Raw genomic sequence first — 19,521 nt, 5'->3', positions numbered from 1 at the left:
GAAGAATCTAGGGGGAGGAATAAAGATGCAGAGGTAGAGAATGGACTTGAGGACACTGGGAGAGGGAGGGGTAAACTGGGATGAAGTGAGACAGTGGCATGGACATATATACACTACCAAATGTAAAAAGAACAATTAGGGGGATCAGCTCAGTGCTTTGTAACCACCTAGAAGTGTGGGATTGGGAGGGTGGGAGGGAGATTCAAGAGGGAGGAGATATGGGGATATATGTATACATATAGCTGATTCATTTTGTTATACAGCAGAAACTAACACACCATTGTAAAGCAATTATACTCCAATAAAGATATTAAAAAAATAAAAAACTAAAAATAGAGGACATTGGTTCAATATGGCAGACTACAAGGATGTGCATTCACTCCCTCTTGCGAGAACACCAGAATCACAACTAACTGCTGAACAATCAGCGACAGGAAGACACTGGAAATCACCAAAAAAGATACCCCGCATCCAAAGACAAAGGGGAAGCCACAATGAGATGGTAGAAGGGGCACATCACAATGAAATCAATTCCCATAACTGCTGGGTGGGTGACTCACAAACTGGAGAACACTTATACCACAGAGTCCACCCACTGGAGTGAAGGTTCTGAGCCTCACGTCAGGCTTCCCAACCTGAGGGTCCGGCAATAAGAGAAGGAATTCCTAGAGAATCAGACTTTGAAGGCTAGCGGGATTTGATTGCAGGACTTCGACAGGACTGGGGGAAACAGAGACTCTACTCTTGGAAGGCACACACAAAGTAGTGTGCGCATCGGGACCCAGAGGAAGGAGCAGTGACCCCAGGGGAGACTGAACCAGACATACCTGCTAGTGTTGGAGGGTCTCCTGCAGAGGCAGGGAGTGGCTGTGAGGACAAGGACACTGGCAGCAGAAGTTATGGGAAGTACTCCTTGGCAAGAGCCCTCCCAGCGTCTGCCATTAGCCCCACCAAAGAGCCAGGTAGGCCCCAATGTTGGGTTGCCTTAGGCCAAACAACCAACAGGGAGAGAACCCAGCCCCACCCATCAGCAGACAAGCAGATTAAAGTTTTACTGAGCCTGGCCCACCAGAGCAACAACAAGCTCTATGCACCACCAGTCCCTCCCATCAGGAAACTTGTACAATCTTCTTAGAAAGCCTCATCCATGAGAAGACAAACAGCAAAATCAAGAACTACAATCCTGCAGCCTGTAGACCAAAAACTAGATTCACAGAAAGATAGACAAGATGAAAAGGCAGAGGGCTATGTACCAGATGAAGCAAAAAGATAAAACCGCAGAAAAACAACTAAATGAAGTGGAGATAGGAAACCTTCCAGAAAAAGAATTCAGAATAATGATAGTGAAGATAAGCCAGGACCTCAGAAAAACAATGGAGGCAAAGATCAGGAAGATGTAAGAAATGTTTAACAAACACCGAGAAGAATTAAAGAACAACACCTAGAAGACTTAAAGAACAAACAAACAGACATGAACACTGCAATAACTGAAATGAAAAATACACTAGAAGGAATCAGTAGCAGAATAACTGATGCAGAAGAAGGGATAAGTGACCTGGAAGACAGAATGGTGGAATTCATTACCACATAACAGAATAAAGAAAAAAGAATGAAAAGAAATGAAGACAGCCTAAGGGACCTCTGGGACAATATTAAACACAACAACATTTGCATTATAGGGGTCTCAGACTAGAAGAGAGAGAGAAAGGACCCGAGAAAATATTTGAAGAGATTACAGTCAAAAACTTCCCTAACATGGGAAAGGAAATAGCCACCCAAGTCCAGGCAGTGCAGAGAGTCCCATACAGGATAAACCAAAGGAGAAACACGCCAAGACACAAAGTAATCAAATTGGCAAAAATTAAAGACAGAGAAATTATTGAAAGCCACAAGGGAAAAATGACAAATAACATACAAAGGAACTCTCATAAGATTAACAGCTGATTTGTGAGCATAAACTCTACAGCCAGAAGGGAGTGACAGGACATATTTAAAGTGATAAAAGGGAAGAACCTAAAACCAAGATTACTCTACCCAGCAAGGATCTCATTCAGATTCAATGGAGAAATCAAAAGCTTTACAGACAAGCAAAAGCTAAGACAGTTCAGCTCCACCAAACCATCTCTACCACAAATGCTAAAGGAACTTCTCTAAGTAGGAAACACAAGAGAAGAAAAGGACCTACAAAACCAAACCCATAACAATTAAGAATATAGTCACAGGAACATACGTATCGATAATTACCTTAAACGTGAATAGATTAAATGCTCCAACCAAAAGACACAGGCTCGCTGAATGGATACAAAAACAAGACCCATCTATATGCTGTCTACAAGAGACCCACTTCAGACCTAGGGACACATACAGACTGAAAGTGAGAGGATGGAAAAAGATATTCCATGCAAATGGAAATCAAAAGAAAGCTGGAGTAGCAATACTCACATCAGTTAAAACAGACTTTAAAATAAAGAATGTTATAAGAGACAAGGAAGGACACTACATAATGATCAAGGGATCAATCAAAGAAGAAGATATAAAAATTATAAATATACATGCACCCAACATAGGAGCTCCTCAATACATAAGGCAACTGCTAAGAGCTATAAAAGAGGAAATCAACAGTAACACAATAAGTGGGGGATATTAACACCTCACTTACACCAATGGACAGATCATTCAAACAGAAAATTAATAAGGAAACACAGCTTTAAATGGCACAACAGACCAGAAAGAGTCAATTGATATTTACAGGACATTCCATCCAAAAAACAGCAGATTACACTTTCTTCTCAAATGCACATGAAACTTTCTTAGGATACATCACATCTTTGGTCACAAAGCAAGCCTCAGGAAATTTAAGAAAACTGAAATCATATCAAGCATCTTTTCAAACCACAATGCTATGAGATTAGAAATCAATTATAGGGAAAAAACGTAAAAAACACAAACACATGGAGGCTAAACAATACGTTACTAAATAACCAAGAGATCACTGATAAAATCAAAGAGGAAATCAAAAAATACCTACAGACAAATGACAATAAAAACACGACAATCCAAAACCTATGGGATGCAGCAAAAGCAGTTCTAAGAGGGAAGTTTATAGCTATACAAGCCTACCTCAAGAAACAAGAAAAATCTCAAATAAGGAATCTAACCTTACACCTAAAGGAACTAGAGAAAGAAGAACAAACAAAACCCAAAGTTAGCAGAAGGAAAGAAATCATAAAGATCAGAGCAGAAATAAATGAAATAGAAACAAAGAAAACAATAGCTAAGATCAATAAAACTAAAAGCTGGTTCTTTGAGAAGATAAACAAAATTGATAAACCATTAGCCAGACTCATCAGGAAAAAGAGGGAGAGGACTCAAATCAATAAAATTAGAAATGAAAAAGGCGAAGTTACAACAGACACCGCAGAAATACAAAGCATCCTAAGAGACTAATACAGGCAACGCTATGCCAATAAAATGGACAACCTGGAAGAAATGAACAAATCCTTAGAAAGGTATAATCTTCCAAGACTGAACCAGAAAGAAGAGAGAATATTAACAGACCAATCACAAGTAATGAAATTGAACGTGTAATTAAAATCTTCCAACAGGGGCTTCCCTGGTGGCACAGTGGTTGAGAGTCCGCCTGCCAATGCAGGGGACACAGGTTCGTGCCACAGTCTGGGAAGATCTCACATGTCGTGGAGCGGCTAGGCCTGTGAGCCATGGCCGCTGAGCCTGAGCATCCGGAGCCTGTGCTCTGCAACGGGAGAGGCCACAACAGTGAGAGGCCCGCGTGCCACAAAAGAAAAAAAACAAAAATCTTCCAACAAACAAAAGTCCAGGACCAGATGGCTTCACAGGTGAATTCTATTAAACATATAGAGAACAGCTAATACCATTCCTTCTCAAACTCTTCCAAAAAACTGCAGAGGAAGGAACACTACCAAACTCATGCTATGAGGCCAGCATCACTCTGATACCAAAACCAGACAAAGATACTACAAAAAAAGAAAATTACAGACCAGTATCACTGATGATCATAGATGCAAAAATCCTCAACAAAATAGTAGCAAACAGAATCCAACAACACATTAAAAGGATCATACACCATGATCAAGTGGGATTTACCCCAGAGATGCAAGGATTCTTCAATATATGCAAATCAATCAATGTGATACACCATATTAATAAACTGAAGAAGAAAAACCATAAGAGAGTCTCAATAGAAGCAGAAAAAGCTTTTGACAAAATTCAACACCCATTTATGATAAAAACTCTCCAGAAAGTGGGCATAGAGGGAACCTTCCTCAACATAATAAAGGCCATATACGAAAAACCCACAGCAAACATCATTCTCAGTGGTGAAAACTGAAAGCATTTCCTCTAAGACTAGGAACAAGACAAGGATGTCCACTCTCACCACTATTATGCAACATAGTTTTGGAAGTCCTAGCCACGGCAATCAGAGAAGAAAAATAAATAAAAGGAATACAAATTGGAAAAGAGGAAGTAAAAGTGTCACTGTTTGCAGATCACATGATACTATATATAGAGACTCCTAAAGATGTCACTAGAGCTAATCAACAAATATGGTAAAGTTGCAGGATACATAATTAATGCACAGATATCTCTTGCATTCTTATACGCTAACGATGAAAAATCTGAAAGAGAAATTAGGGAAATACTCCCATTTACCATTGCAACAAAAAGAATAAAATACTAGGAATAAAACTACCTAGGGACACAAAAGGCTTGTATGCAGAAAATTAAAAGACACTGATGGAAGAAATTAAAGATGATACCAACAGATGGAGAGATATAGCATGTTCTTGGATTGGAAGAATCAATATTATGAAAATGACTATACTACTCAAAGCAATCTACAGATTCAGTGAAATCTCTATCAAATTACCAATGTCATTTTTTAAGGAACTAGAACAAAAACCCTTAAAAATTTTTTTTTTTTTTTTTTGCGGTACGCCGGCCTCTCACTGTTGTGGCCTCTCCTGTTGCGGAGCATAGGCTCCGGACATGCAGGTTCAGAGGCCATGGCTCACAGGCCCAGCCGCTCCACAGCATGTAGTATCCTCCCAGACCAGGGCTTGAACCCGTGTCCCCTGCATCAGCAGGCGGACTCTCAACCACTGTGCCACCAGGGAAGCCCAAAACCCTTAAAATTTGTACGGAGACACAAAAGACCCCAAAAGCCAAAGTGGTTTTGAGGGAAAAAAACTCTGCTGTGGCCTCTCCCGTTGCGGAGCACAGGCTCCAGATGCGCAGGCCCAGCTGCCACAGCTCACGGGCCCAGCCGCTCCGCGGCACGTGGGATCCTCCCGGGCCGGGGCACGAACCCGCGTGCCCTGTATTGACAGGCGGACCCTCCACTGCGCCACCAGGGAAGCCCACAAATATCGTATATTAACGCCTATATGTGGAACCTAGAAAAATGGTACAGATGAACCGGTTTGCAGGGCAGAAATTGAGACACAGATGCAGAGAACAAAGTATGGACACCAAGTGGGGAAAGTGGCCGGGGGTTGGTGGTGGTGGGATGAACTGGGAGATTGGGTTGACATATATACACTAATATGTATAAAATGGATAACTAATAAGTCTGCTGTATTGAAAAAATAAAATTCTTAAATTAAAAAAAAAAATTTTTAAAGAAAAAAATAATCCAGTCAGAATTTTTTTTTAAGATTAGCCCCACTTTCCAGAGCCAACAACTGCTTTAACTCATTTAGCCATTTTCTTTTTAATCCTGATTGCTGCTTTTCATATTTCTTAACAATATGCCGATATTGATATTTTTTTCCAGTTTTTATTGAGAAATAACTGACATAGAGCACTGTATAAATTTAAGGTGTGCAGCATGATGGTTTGACTTACATATACTGTGAAATGATTATCACAATAGGCTTGGTTAACATCCATCATCGCATATAAATACAATAAAAAGAAAGCTATTTCTTGATCTTTCCTTTTTTATACCTCATCTATTGATGTCTCCTATTATCGATGAAGAGTTAACACTCACCATCCCCATCCTTCCACTATTTTAGGTAAATCAATATACATTTTCTACTATGATGACTATGTAAATGTTTTCCCTGGAAAGGCCAAGCCGTTTGCTAAGCATGAAGCTTAAATGGGAACCTAAAGTGGAAAAACAAAGACTAAGAAATAAAAAGGAGCTAACAATAAGATCAAAATGCACTCTGTAAGAAAACATATAGGTGTTTCTCTCGTGCCATGAATAAACCACCACTTAAATCACTCTCAAACTATAATGTGCATAAAAATCCCCTGAGAGCTTGTTAAAATGCAGATTCTGATTCTGAAGTCCGGATGGGATCTTTGCATTTTTGACAAGCTCCCAGGGGATGCCAATACTGCTGGCACATGAATTTTCAACTGATGACTCAACTTTTAACTGATGACTTCCAACTCTTTCTCCAGAGAGCCCTGACTCTTCTCAACAATCTTCTCAAAATCTCAACAATCTCCTCAACAATAGGATGAGATCGTTACCCTTTCTTACCCTAAAGTGTGAGGCAATGTGGCATTAACCATAACTACTTGCACAGTGGGGAGGAACAGGTGTCCTGTCTCTGTTTCACAGATGAGAAACTGTGGCAGGTAAGAGAGTCACACAGGGTTGAATGGCAGAATCCTCTAATGTAGAAAGTGTTGCTTTAATCTCTTGTTTCTTCCTTAAGACTCAGGGGATGTTTAAGCACATCTAGCTTTAGTCTGATGACAGTCTGAGTTGATAGGATAAGCAAAGAACCAAGCACAACTCCTGATCCTTTCTCTTATCTCTGCTTCTTTTCATTTCTCAAAGGTGCTCTTTCTTTACCCACATCAAACTGGGCTACCAGCAATCTAGAGACACAGGTTGATGGAAAAGATGCCAAGGGAAGCCCTCCTCTGCTGTACTATGGCTGTCCTCCACTGCAGAAGAAACTTCCTTTGAATATTCCTAGGAAGTAGCACCTTTTTTTTTTTTTATGTGGTTAATGGCCAGTGGTATGCTGTAAATGTTTAACAATTGGCTGTCCAACACACCACTGTAAAGCAATTATACCCCAATAAAGATGTTAAAAAAAACAACAAAAACAATTGGCTGTGCAATCCCCAAGGTGTATACTCCCACCCTGGCCAATTTCAAGCTAACAATGTGACTTTATTGAACATGGAATTAGAAAGAGATAAATACAATTGGATCTCACCAGCTGGTACAAACTGGCTCCAGGACATCACAAGTGAAGTCTGTAAGTTTAATGCCAGACAATTAAAGCTGTATATTCAGTAAAGATTTATAGCTGTTTTATCAACCTTCTCATCACCTCCCTTTACTACCAAATTAAGCTGACCTGGCAAGGTCTTTAACAGTTGATAATTTTTCTTTATTACAAATTATTTGGCAGAAATGTTCCCACCACATAAATTAGGCCCTTGGTCTACAGATAGCTTCTATAAATAGCTTTCTTTGTCTCCTATTGAATTACTGCCTTGGACCAGAGAATCAGAATTCCCTTCCTGATGGTTCCCATGCATTTGGTAACCCTCTAGGAAGAAGAAAAAAAGAATCTGCTACACATATGCTGAAATTAAAATTATTCAAAACCTTTTATTATGCTCTAGTTATGTATCTTAAGGAATTTTTTCAGACATTGTAAAGGTGTGTTTGAAATAAATGCATCCATTAATTGAACTTGCTATGTGAAGGAAATGAGATAAAATTTTTATATAGGAACAAAAATATCTTATGGCTCCTAATCCAGTGTTCCTCAAAACTTAGTAAGTGATCGATTTCTACTAGCTCAAGAAGTTAGTTTGCACTTAAAATATAAACTTAGGTACACCTGAAACTAACACAACATTGTTAAATAAATAATAAAAATATATTTTTTTATTCAATAATATATATATACATATATATATATATATAAACTTTAGGAAATAAGTATTCTTTGACAGCTTTTAAGGGTTATAGAAGTTCAAATATATTTGCCTGGGAAGAAGAAGGTGTCTATAAGTGGGTTCTTCTTATGTAGCCATGTCCTTTGTAATGTGACTTTGCAACTTCTCACATTAAAAGGTAAGGTTTACTTCTCTACACCTTGAATGTGAGCTGCCCTTCTGACCTCTTTGGCCAATTAGAATGTGACAACGCAGTATGTTCAGTGCAAGCTGAGGCTCCAAGCAGCTGTGGAGTTCCCACGTACTGTGTAGGGAAACCTGGCACCACGTGAATAAACCTAGGTCAGCCTCCGGGGGATGAGAGACCACACAGGGCAAAGATGAACCATTCAGTGAGCCCCCTACCTCCACCCAGCCAGACTTCCTCTGACTCACACGGAATCACACCCGAGCCCAGCTCAAATTGTCAAACCACAGAACCCTGTGCTAAATAAAAGACTGTTTATTTAAGCCACCAAGTTTTGCAGCGGTCCAGCAGCTAAAGGTAACTGTTACAGTCACCTACAGATTAAACTCAAAAGATGCACCAACCTTATGCAATATGTGGATCTTTGCTCTTTTTGGATGCTGATTGAAATGAAACCAATTGTAAAAGGATTCCTAACTGGAGAAATTTTAAATGAAGTTAGATGTCACTGAGGAATCACTGCCAATTTTGTGAGATATAAAGGCACTGTGCTTAGGTTTGGGACACATATATATATTTTTTAACATATATTCATACATATATAAATGTATATATAATACACATACATATACAGACATACATGTACACATGCAGCCAGAAACATTTAGGCATGATATAATATTATGCTTGGAATTTGCTTTAACATACTACAGCAATGGAAAAAAAAAGGGGAAGACAGGGAATAGAAAATGGGCAAAATATTATGATGATAATATTTGAAGGCTGATAATGGCTACATGGCAGTTTGTCATGCTATTCTCTCTACTTTTGTGTATGTTTGAAAATTTCCAAAATAATTTTTTAAAATATTTCACACAGGAAGAAGTTCTTAAGATTATTTCTGCGATTTTTTTTCCAAGTACATGAAAAGAAAGCAGTCACAAAACAGAAAGACTGTACAATCACTGGCCTGATTGCCTGCTCAAATAACCAGTAAATTCCACCATGCCACTGTGGAAGCAGAGGGAATCAAGTAATGGAGGTGGAGATTAGATTAGCTAAATCATCATGGTAAAGTCAAACCCAAGAAATTAAATCAGTTTACAAATGTAAACCCCAAATGCACTTAATGAAAATTACAAAGTGAACAGATCAAGGACAAGGAACTTGGGGATTCTGATTTTAAGTCCAGTATTTTTCCACTGCCACACTGCCACTCCTTTGTTTTAATTGCATTCAAGTGGCCAAATGTTAGCAGGGCCCTTCTGGTTGCAGGTGACAGAAACGTAGCCTAAATTAGCTTAAGCAATGAAAGGTTAATTTCTACATGGATTAGTTAAGGTATTAATCACTAGTTGCTTAAAAAGTTAAACCCCCAAATCTCAGTGTCTTAACATAATGAACATCTATTTTTTGCTCATGCCACTGTTCCATGGTGGTATCCTAGTCAGATGGCCACAGGATCCACCCTTCTCCAAGACTTCAGCCTCCTACCCAATGGATAAGAAAAGGAAATGAAAGATTCCTTGTGGGATGTGTTAATGGTTTAAGCCTGGAAATAGGTTGTGTGTGTCAGCACATTTGGTGAGAATTCAAGCCCATATCCAAGTACAAGGGAAGCTGGGAACTGTAGTCTAGCTGTGTGCACCAGAGGAGGAGGAAATGAGTATTGATAAACACATTGCAATTTCTGCACAATTAGACTTTATGCCAGGGAAGGCAGAAGTGGCATATCAGGCACCACTGGGTCCAAGGTTCCACCCTGATGTGAGATCTCTTCCACACGCTCTCACTTGTCTCCACAATATTCCATCTCAGCACTGCCTTATTCTGTCTGCTGGCTCTCTTCTGTCTACTGCCGGATGTTCAGGCACCATACTGTTTGGAAATGCAGTTAGTGTATATGATGTAGATACTGACTTTTCCTATATATCCCAATATTCAGTTTCAACCATTCACTGAAACATCATGGCTGCAAAAATTGCAAAGGGGGTATGTATGCTAAATACTGACATTTAGCAAAAGCTGGAATAACATAGTCCCTCTGTCTCACCACTCAGTTTTGGGGGCAGGAAGGACATACAAAGAAACAGAAAACAACAGGACAAGGTAGAGTGTGCTATGCTTAAACTATGAGCAAAATGCTTCAGGAATCCAGAGGAAAGTGGATATATGGCCCCAGAGTTGGAAGAACTTGGCAGAGAAGCGATTTCACTTTCCTCTGCTGAAGGAGGGATTTCAGGAAGAGGAATCACTACATTTGAAAGTACAGGTCTGAGAGAGTGCATGCATTTGAAGGAGAAAATCAATATGGTCGGAACATAAAGATCATGGGGTGAGTGGGCACTAATAAGACATAAGGAAGTCTAGATACACAAGGTCTTAACTGCCAAGCCCAAGATTTTGCATTTGCTTTCACAGATATTCTCTCCTTGACCAAATTCTAGCCAGCTCCTCTAAGGCCTCTTCTTGACTAGGCCTCAACTCTGGCCTACAAAAGACTTGAACAAACACTAACTAATTTCTAACAACTCAAGGCTGCATCCTTAGAATGACCCTAGTTCCCCTTAAAACGTCTGCCTGAGGAAATTCAAGGCTGCCAGAAGAATTTACTGTTTGTTCTAACCAGCAGGTGAAGATAAGGCCCCTGTCTCCAAGCCTCTGTGGGAAGGTAGGGGCCTAACTTTAATGTGCCAGTTAGTAAACCCAGATGGGTTTCACATGGACCAATTCCCACTTCTCACTTCTTATAACTTTTCACTTCCCTGTCTACTGAGCCCCTGCTCACCACCTCCCTATTCCCTCATTCTTCCTTTAAAATGTTCGGTCTCCTCTCTACAAATTAAAATTGAGTTCAGTTCATGCTGGACTCTTTTCCTTATGGCAATAGTACATTACTGATTAAAATCTGCCCTTTCCAATTTAACTGGTATCCAGCTTTGTTTAACTTTGACAGTTTCCATATAGGTAATGGAGACTTTTGAATCAGAAAATAATCAAATGTGAGGTTGTTTGCCTGTTTTGGTTTTTGTCATTGTTGTTCTTATTGTTTTGTGCCTAGGGGTAAATCATCTGATGGGGTGTGGCAGATGATTTGGAGCAAGGTGATACCAGACACCAGAAGTCCAGAGAGGAAGCTGATGGGAATAGAGCAGGCAAGAGACTGTGAGGCTTGAGCTGAGCCCTTGGCGGTGAAGAAAGAAGGGGAATCTTCACCTTGAATTAGAATTTGCAAGATTTGGCTACTGACTGGATGAAGGTAGTGAGAGACACAGAGGAGCAGGAAAACATCTGAAGTTTCCAGATGAGAATGTGGATGGATGACGACATTGATTTGTTGCTTCAAAAAGAAATATAATTCATTTGAACCATATTTTCACAGGTTTAAGGTACAGGAAGAAAATTACCAGAGGAAAGTTCTCTGGGAAGAGATTTGGGTATCAGAGATTTTCAAAGCAATTATAGAACACAAGGCTTGAATTAAAATAGCAGAAGTTACACCATATAAAGTTTGATTGATAAATAGTACATTTGGTGTTTCCAAGTGAAAACCAGGGTCATAAACCAAAGTCAACACCTTTGATCTTGCTAAATCTTCTGAGTTTGAAGAGCTGAACACACACCCACACACCCACATACACAGTGTTGTACTCTTGAAAATGTCCATTTCCTTTTCGCATTTAAAATTCAGATTAAAAATTAGGGGAGTTGGTCCAGAAAATTATGCTACTCCCTGCAGTAGTTTTAGTTTGTAAATGGTTAGCTGGAAACAAATCACAAGGCTAAACATTTCAATAGAGAATTTCTAAATGACATTACCTGGAATAATGCACAAGAACTGGCCAGTGGTGTTTTAAGAGACTCATAGCAAGGTTTTAGAAAAATAAGAGCAGAGATTGAATCTCTACTACAGATGTTAGGAATTAGAATTGAGAAAAGTATCCAATGACACCTTCATCCTTAAAAACCTTTGGAAAAAGAACATAAAATGTCTGATGTTCCCCCAGAGCCAACTTAATATAGCAGAATAGAATAAAGAAAAGAGAGTTGGAGAGACGCTAGAATACTTCTTTAAGATTATCCAGAAAAAGTAATTATGTCCTCATTTGTTCTGAATAGATAACAATTTATAAGCTTTTAATAAGAACAGGATACTTACACCATTAACAGATTTCACTTAGTTACCAATGCCAAATATTAAATGCTGAAAATAGAGCAGCAAAATCCCCATCCTGGGGAGCTCCCCATCCCCTGTGTGGCCAACACTGCATCCTTCACAGAAGATGATGAGGGGAGAAGCAAATGTTTTTCCTGCCAGCTTTGAAAAGTTATCGTACACCACAGGCAAAACCCAAGGACAGAGTTGCTCAGGGGAACTGCAGGGCAGCAATGAGAGGCAAGGGGGCCCCAGGAAAGCAGTGGATCTGCCCTCCTAGGACAAAGATGGATGATCCCACCTCTGCCACCTACTGTCTACGGGACACAGAGCAAGTCTTTGAAACCCTCTGCACCTCTAAATGGAGAATCATTAAAGTTTGTCTTTATTAGCTCTTTAGTTTTATATGCATATGTGAGGACAAAATGAGATAATCAATGGAAAAACATTTTATAAAATAGAAAGAACAACATAGAAGCAGAATGGATTCGTCAGTTGATGTCCTAGTACTATGTATAATATTACAAAGCTTGGAGACAGGTTGAGGGTGTGACGTTGAAGCAACTTAATGTCTGCCACCTGAGTCTTTTGTAAGCTCCAGAATTACACAGGTTATACCTCTCAATGTGGTGTGCTTATCCACTTACAAGATAAATATCACCAGAAGATTATTTTAGGATTTCTCTTTTTTCTTCCCCAAATGGGTTCCTTTCAAGTAATGCTGATTCAAGATCTCCATCATACAAACATATAGGCCTGTGGCTGTAACCTACTGAATTAAGGGAAGAGTTAAGACGATCAGTATTTTCAGTGTCCCCTCTACTGAGAAGGAAAGGCATGCAGTGAAAAGAGCAGGGCATTTGGATTCAGGCCTGGTTTAAATTCGTATTACCCACTTGCTAACTGTGCTCCCTTACAACAGTGACATCTCTCTGGGCTTCAGTTTCCCCATCTATAAAATGCGGGGGCAGAGGGGAATAGTATTACCTTGCCAAACTGTTATGAGTACTCAAGGCAAGGTGTAAAAATACTCCTCCAATCACCTAATAGCAGACATATTGCTCCTGAGCCTGCAGAGATTTCTAGTTTGGACAATAATGTCAGTTTTCTCTTCCAATGTGGGAAATTCTTAATAGTTTCCTTGTTATGTTGACCAATTGTTATATTTTGTATACATTTTATTCATATTGCACATGAGAATTGAGAATAAACAAAATATATCTTATGCAGCCCTTGAAATTAGCATATTATGTAAGTTTTGATCATCTAGCTCTGTTAGCAGTAAAAAATCAAAAAAAGAACTCATGAAACTTTATTGAGAATAATCTAGAAGATAAATATGTTTGACAACTCACAGAACATGAGAAATCACTATACTTTTATTAATTGAAGCATAATATCTATATAAAATGACATTCAATTCCCTCCCCTTCCATCTAAATTTGCATACATAATATCCTACATAACTAACGGGATTTTAATAATATTTTTTAAGTTGTCACCTTTACAGTTGCAAAAAATGCTTCTTCATTTGTTTTTCGTAAGAGAACGTGAAAAGTGCATATGGGAAGTGGATTCAACATAGATTTGTTATATCAAACAAGTTTTGTCTCAATCCTAGCTAGGAGACAAAATCGTTGGAACAATACAGGCATTTGCAAAACCTGTTTAGTTTCTGTTGACCAGGCACTTGCAGGGGTGCTAACAGACTGCAGCAGGTACTGGCAGAGCACCTGTATTTGTGGGTCTTGAGTAATGCCATTTGCTTGGGATTTTAGTGATCAAAAAGGTGTGATCCTGAAACGCTTCACTGCTCTACAACAACTCATCAAACCTGGCCAAAATGACAATCAGGGGACAATAACAATAAGACAACATAACTGTCCATCCCGCCTGGCCTATGAATCTCTCAGATCAGTCTTCCTCCTGTCCCCTTTCCAGCCCCTCCCTTCTCACAGAGGGTGACTCCATATGCAGGTCTAAGCACGATATTTACTGATTTCCACCTCTTTTTTTCTTGTGAAAGTCGTATCTCCAATCCTCTACCTTCCATCCCTAGCTCTCTATTTTCTCTCTCCCCTGAACAGACTTGAACCCGGTAACCAACTGCTTGCCAGAAACTCCTAGACTGGTAAGTTTTGCTCTCCTAATGACGTGGAATTTTGTGTCACAGGCCCTCCTAGTTGAAGGAAGGTCACTGTCTCGTCACATCTGTCCACTCCCAGGCTAACCTTCTGTTTACATTTGATGCAGAAGCAAGAATGCAACTGTAGGGCTTCCCTGGTGGCGCAGTGGTTGAGAGTCCGCCTGCCAATGCAGGGGATACGGGTTTGTGCCCCAGTCCGGGAAGATCCCACATGCTGTGGAGCAGCTGGACCTGTGAGCCATGGCCGCTGAGCCTGCACATCCGGAGCCTGTGCTCCGCCACGGGAGAGGCCACAGCAGTGAGAGGCCCGTGTACCGCAAAAAAAAAAAAAAGAATGCAACTGTAGTGACAAAGCTGGAGCGAGGGTTGGTTTGGAGCTGCTGGACTTGAGCACATTCTCCAAAACGATGCCTTTTCAAAAAATTTTAACCAAATATGTTGACATAATGATTGCTAAGTTGTATTAAATATCCTCACAAGAAGGAATGTAAAAAGAGTGCCACAGATAGTTGGTAGTTAACCTTCCATCTAAAAGTTTGGGTGGGAGGGGAGCTCTTTGGGTGTTGCTTCTCTGTCAGTCATGGATCATCCGCAGAGGCCCCTCCCACATACCCCCCATCTTCCCTCCCAGGCCCAACCCTCAAGGCTGAGACCGTGTATTTTCTGTGTATTTCCTCCCCAGCCATAAGAACATAACTCTGCTTGTGTTTGATATTGGAATGATTTTTTTTTTAACTAAAAAACATTCTCAGGGGGTGGGGGGCAGGAGTGGTGAAGGGAGAGGGAATTGAAGGAAGGTGTTCAAAACGTACAAACTTCCACTTATAAGGAAGAATGTAATGTACAACACGATGACTACAGTTAACACTGCTGTAGGGTAGAAAAGTCATTAAGAGAGTAGATCCTAAGACTTCTCATCATAAGGAGAAAAATTGTTTTTGCTTTTTCTTTTTATTGTATCTGTGTGAGATAATTGATGCTAACTAAACTGATTGCGGTAATCATTTCACAATATATGTAAGTTTCACAATATATGTAAGTGAAACCATTATGCTTTACACCTTAAACTCATACAGTGAGGTATGTCAATTATATTTCAATAAAACTGGGGGAAAATTCTGAAAATAAGAAAGGACAACAACAGTCCAACGCACTTACACACAGTTTTCGTACTGGCCAAAGTTCTTTTACTGCCAATACCTTGTGCAGTAGGTATGGGAGATAATATGTCTGCTATATTGATGAGGAAACTGAGGTACACTGTGATGAATAAAATTATCGTAGGTCACACCATCGTTAGAATCCCATCCCTGGACTTCAATTCTAGGTCTCTCGCAAATACAAGAAGTTGGTTCCCCACTTATGCCGGAATTAACATAAGTTAATGGGTCTTAAATTATGAAAGATATTAAAAGATTCTAAAATAAACCAGACTAAAACTGAGTGAATATTTTAGTACTTTTCTATTATTATTTTCATTATTATTAATGACCCCCTAGTGGTATATTTTAGGATACTGATGGGCCTTGACCTTGGATGCCACACCACCATGCAATTATTAAGTGTCAGAAGAATTGATAGCTTTTAGAAAGTAACAGCAAGGCTGAAATTAACTCCCAGCCAGTATGCTGTTGACAGCAGCTGATGGATGAGAGTGAGTTCAGGAAAGATATGGTTGCAAAGGAGATCACAAGTTCCTGCCCCTGAATCTCCCAAATCAACTTAACTTGGCTCAGATGAGCATCTGTGTTTTCCCCGCTATCACTCTGAATTCTGTTGGTAGAAGGAAGTGGAGGCCTTTCCTTTTCCTTCCATTGACCACCAAGCTGGAGGATACCGATCTGTGGATTCCCTTGTTAAACGGAAAGCGATCCTTTGACCGTAGAAGAGATTTTATAGCCAGTTGGAGCTTCAGAAGGCTCTGCTGTTTTCTGGTTTTGTCAACATGATCTGAATGTAGGTTAGAAACACAGTAGTTCAGCTAATAAAATAATAATTTGGAAAGGGAAAATATAGGACAGGAAAAACACATCCTTAAACACATAGGGATTTTTTTAAAGACAGGAAGAAAAGTAGTTCCTGGAAGAGTGACTTTTCTGTATCAAAATTAGCTCTGACCTTTGGCTTGAGTGCCATATTCCTCTGAGGGCTCTTTTAAATGGAACCACTACCACCCTTGGGTGATTCTGAGTCTGAGTCCTTGGGTAGAAATCGGGAACTCTGGTCTCTGAGTGCTTGGGTTGGCACTCCCTTCCCATCTGTGATGTCAGTTCTTAGCTGGATCTAACCTCTTTTATAAAAGACAAAGACCCCAGAGAGATTTCAGGAGAATTTGCAGATCAGTCTTGCAAAGGGCACTGGCCAGGACACTGGAGAGCCTGAATACATTTAGCCAGAAAACCTCAACCACATAATCATGAAGATGATTATGACCTTGTTGGTAGACCACACATTTCTTCTTCTTTGGGGACACCCTCTGAAAACTGTGAAGGTGTGCAGAACTTGTAAAGTCTGACTCATCAATACACTTTTCCTCCACAGGAGCAGGGGCAGAGAGGGGAAGAGAGAGGGAGGGGAAGAGAGAGGGAAGGGAAGAGGGGGGGAAGAGGGAGGAGGCAGGAGAGAAGAGTAACAAAGCTTTCAGATTAGCAGAGTCACCCATTGGCAACTCTGTAAGAAAATCATTGTGTAGTTTAGTGACTTGGCCTCTATTTCTTTTTTCCTGAGATACAATTGACAGAGAGCATTATATTGGTTCCAGGGGTCATGGCTTCTTGATGAAGTACTAGATGTGATTGCCAGCCACTAAAAGAGAAAGCAGTGCTGCAAGCCAGACACAAAATAAGAATTAAAAGATAAAAATCAATGCAATTCAAGGGCTGCTGCTCCCCTAAGTGCCCTGACCCTGTTTTCCATGGGGGAATCGTTATCATCTCCACTCTCAACAGCTCCTCCTTGTGCACTGTGGTCAGAATCACAGACTCGAGAGGAACTTACAAGTCCTAAGGAGGAAGCCTGGGTCCATCCAGAGAGAGTTTGGGGAATGTAAGAAAGAAACTGAGAGGGCTTCCCTGGTGGCGCAGTGGTTGAGAGTCCGCCTGCCGATGCAGGGGACACGGGTTCGTGCCCTGGTCCAGGAAGATCCCATAAGCCATGGCCGCTGAGCCTGCGTGTCCGGAGCCTGTGCTCCGCAATGGGAAAGGCCACGACGGTGAGAGGACTGCATACCGCAAAACAAAAACAAAAACAAAAACAAAAAAACCCCGAAGAACACAGCACTCAAGGCTCTGGCTCCGGCCTACCATCCCAACATGATCTCTCTCTCTCCTTCCTTACCCTCCACTCCAGCCAAGCTCAGGAACCTATGCCCCACCTCTCCCCACCCCTTTTGTCTTTGTCTTCACCTGTAATATCCTCCCCTCCCAACTACCACCAGTCTCCCGAAATCCAAATCTTATCTAATTTTCAAGATTCATCTTAAAGGCCACCTCTTCTGAGAAGCCATTCCTACTATCAACATGGCAGGTCCTGGATTCAAGCAGCCTGGGTTAAGACCATAGCTCTTCCATTTACAAGAAGCATGCCAGGTAAGAAGACATCTTACCTCTGTCTTGGTTTCCTCCTTTGTAATATCTCTTAGAGTTGCTCTGAGGATTATCTGAGTAAATACTGAAAAGTGCTTAGAGCAGAATACTGATGAGTGTGGGTTATCAGGATTACCTTCCAATATAGCTGCTCTTGCCTATATACATCCAAAGCCCTGCTTCCCACCCCTCCCAACCCTGCCCCCAGGCAGAGCCTCGAGGCATACAGGATCTTAGTTCCCCTGACCAGGGATTGAACCCATGCCCCTTGTAGTGGAAGCACAGAGTCTTAACCACTGGACCGCCAGGGAAGTCTTGAAAGACCTGGTTTTTTATAAAGCTTCCATAGGACCCTCATCATATTTGACTTTGTACTCCAATGTTTCCCAGGATGAAAAAATAATAAGAGCCTTAATAAGAGTAAACAAAACTAACAGAAACAGTACTTCACTGGTCCACGCCACCAGATATGAAGGCCCTCTAGGCAAGTCATATCACTCCCAAATTGTAGTCAGAATTTCAGAGGAAGGGTCCCCTCATCCACTTTACAGTCTTGGGGGGAGGGGGCAGTAGGTGAATAACCCCTCAGTGACACACACACCATGAGTGCTGGGAAAAACCCACATGGTTGAGACCAGGGGTTTGAGAAAGTGACCACAGAGCAGAAGGAAGGGGAGGAGGGGGATGATGAGATAAGTCAATATGCACAGGACTCTTATTTGAGAACCAGGAGCTAGAAGATTTAATGATCAAGTACTAAAGCCCCCCTTGGCCACGTGCCCAGCTTTCCAGCCTCAGCATCAGGCAAGCTCACTCCCACACATCTGCCCTGGGAGGTGGGGGACTCTGCGGGAAGGCCCCCAGGCTTGCAGTAACACCATGTGCCTGCAGGAGTCAGACGTGCTGCATACACACCAAACAGAACCAGAGAAAAGCGCGGGGGATAATTTAATCCCCAAATCTGGCCCGCATCGCCCCGCAAAGGTGCAAGAGGTCTCCAGGGAAACAAAGGAAGATGCAGTGGGGGATGTTCTCACCTTTGTTTTTGCCTTCATGTATATCTGAGGCAGTTTGCACAGCTGATTAAACACTAATAATGATCACTGAGGGGGGCTGGGGGAGCTGAGAAGTGATACCACTCCTGCCTGTGTGAAATTAATTTAAAAATACAGATAGTTAAGGTCAAACTCACAGTTTTACGACTGATAACAGCTGGATGGGAGAATGTTATCACATTAGGTTTCCTGAATATCCCCCTCCATAAAAAATAACTTACCCCCCAAAACTGTATGGCTCCCCTCTGACAGGGCAGAATCTGCCTAGATAAGCTTTCAGTAGAGTGAAGAGCAAATGAAAAAGTCCTTCCTCTGCAGAAAGGCCAACAAACGGGAGCTGAGTGTGCTCCTTTCTTCTCCCCAGTCTCAGTCAGGATGCCATGCCTCCTTTTCCAGGAGCGAGGTAGTGCAGGGACAGAGAGAAGCTGGAAGCCTTCTTCCCGCTCTTTCTATTTCTGGGAATTGGAGTA

This window comes from Neophocaena asiaeorientalis, unplaced genomic scaffold (assembly GCF_003031525.2).
Source record: "Neophocaena asiaeorientalis asiaeorientalis breed wild unplaced genomic scaffold, Neophocaena_asiaeorientalis_V1.1 scaffold92, whole genome shotgun sequence".
Classification (NCBI taxonomy): Eukaryota; Metazoa; Chordata; class Mammalia; order Artiodactyla; family Phocoenidae; genus Neophocaena; species Neophocaena asiaeorientalis.
The sequence above is the reverse complement of the archived record's forward strand: the minus strand, read 5'-3'. Positions refer to the sequence as shown.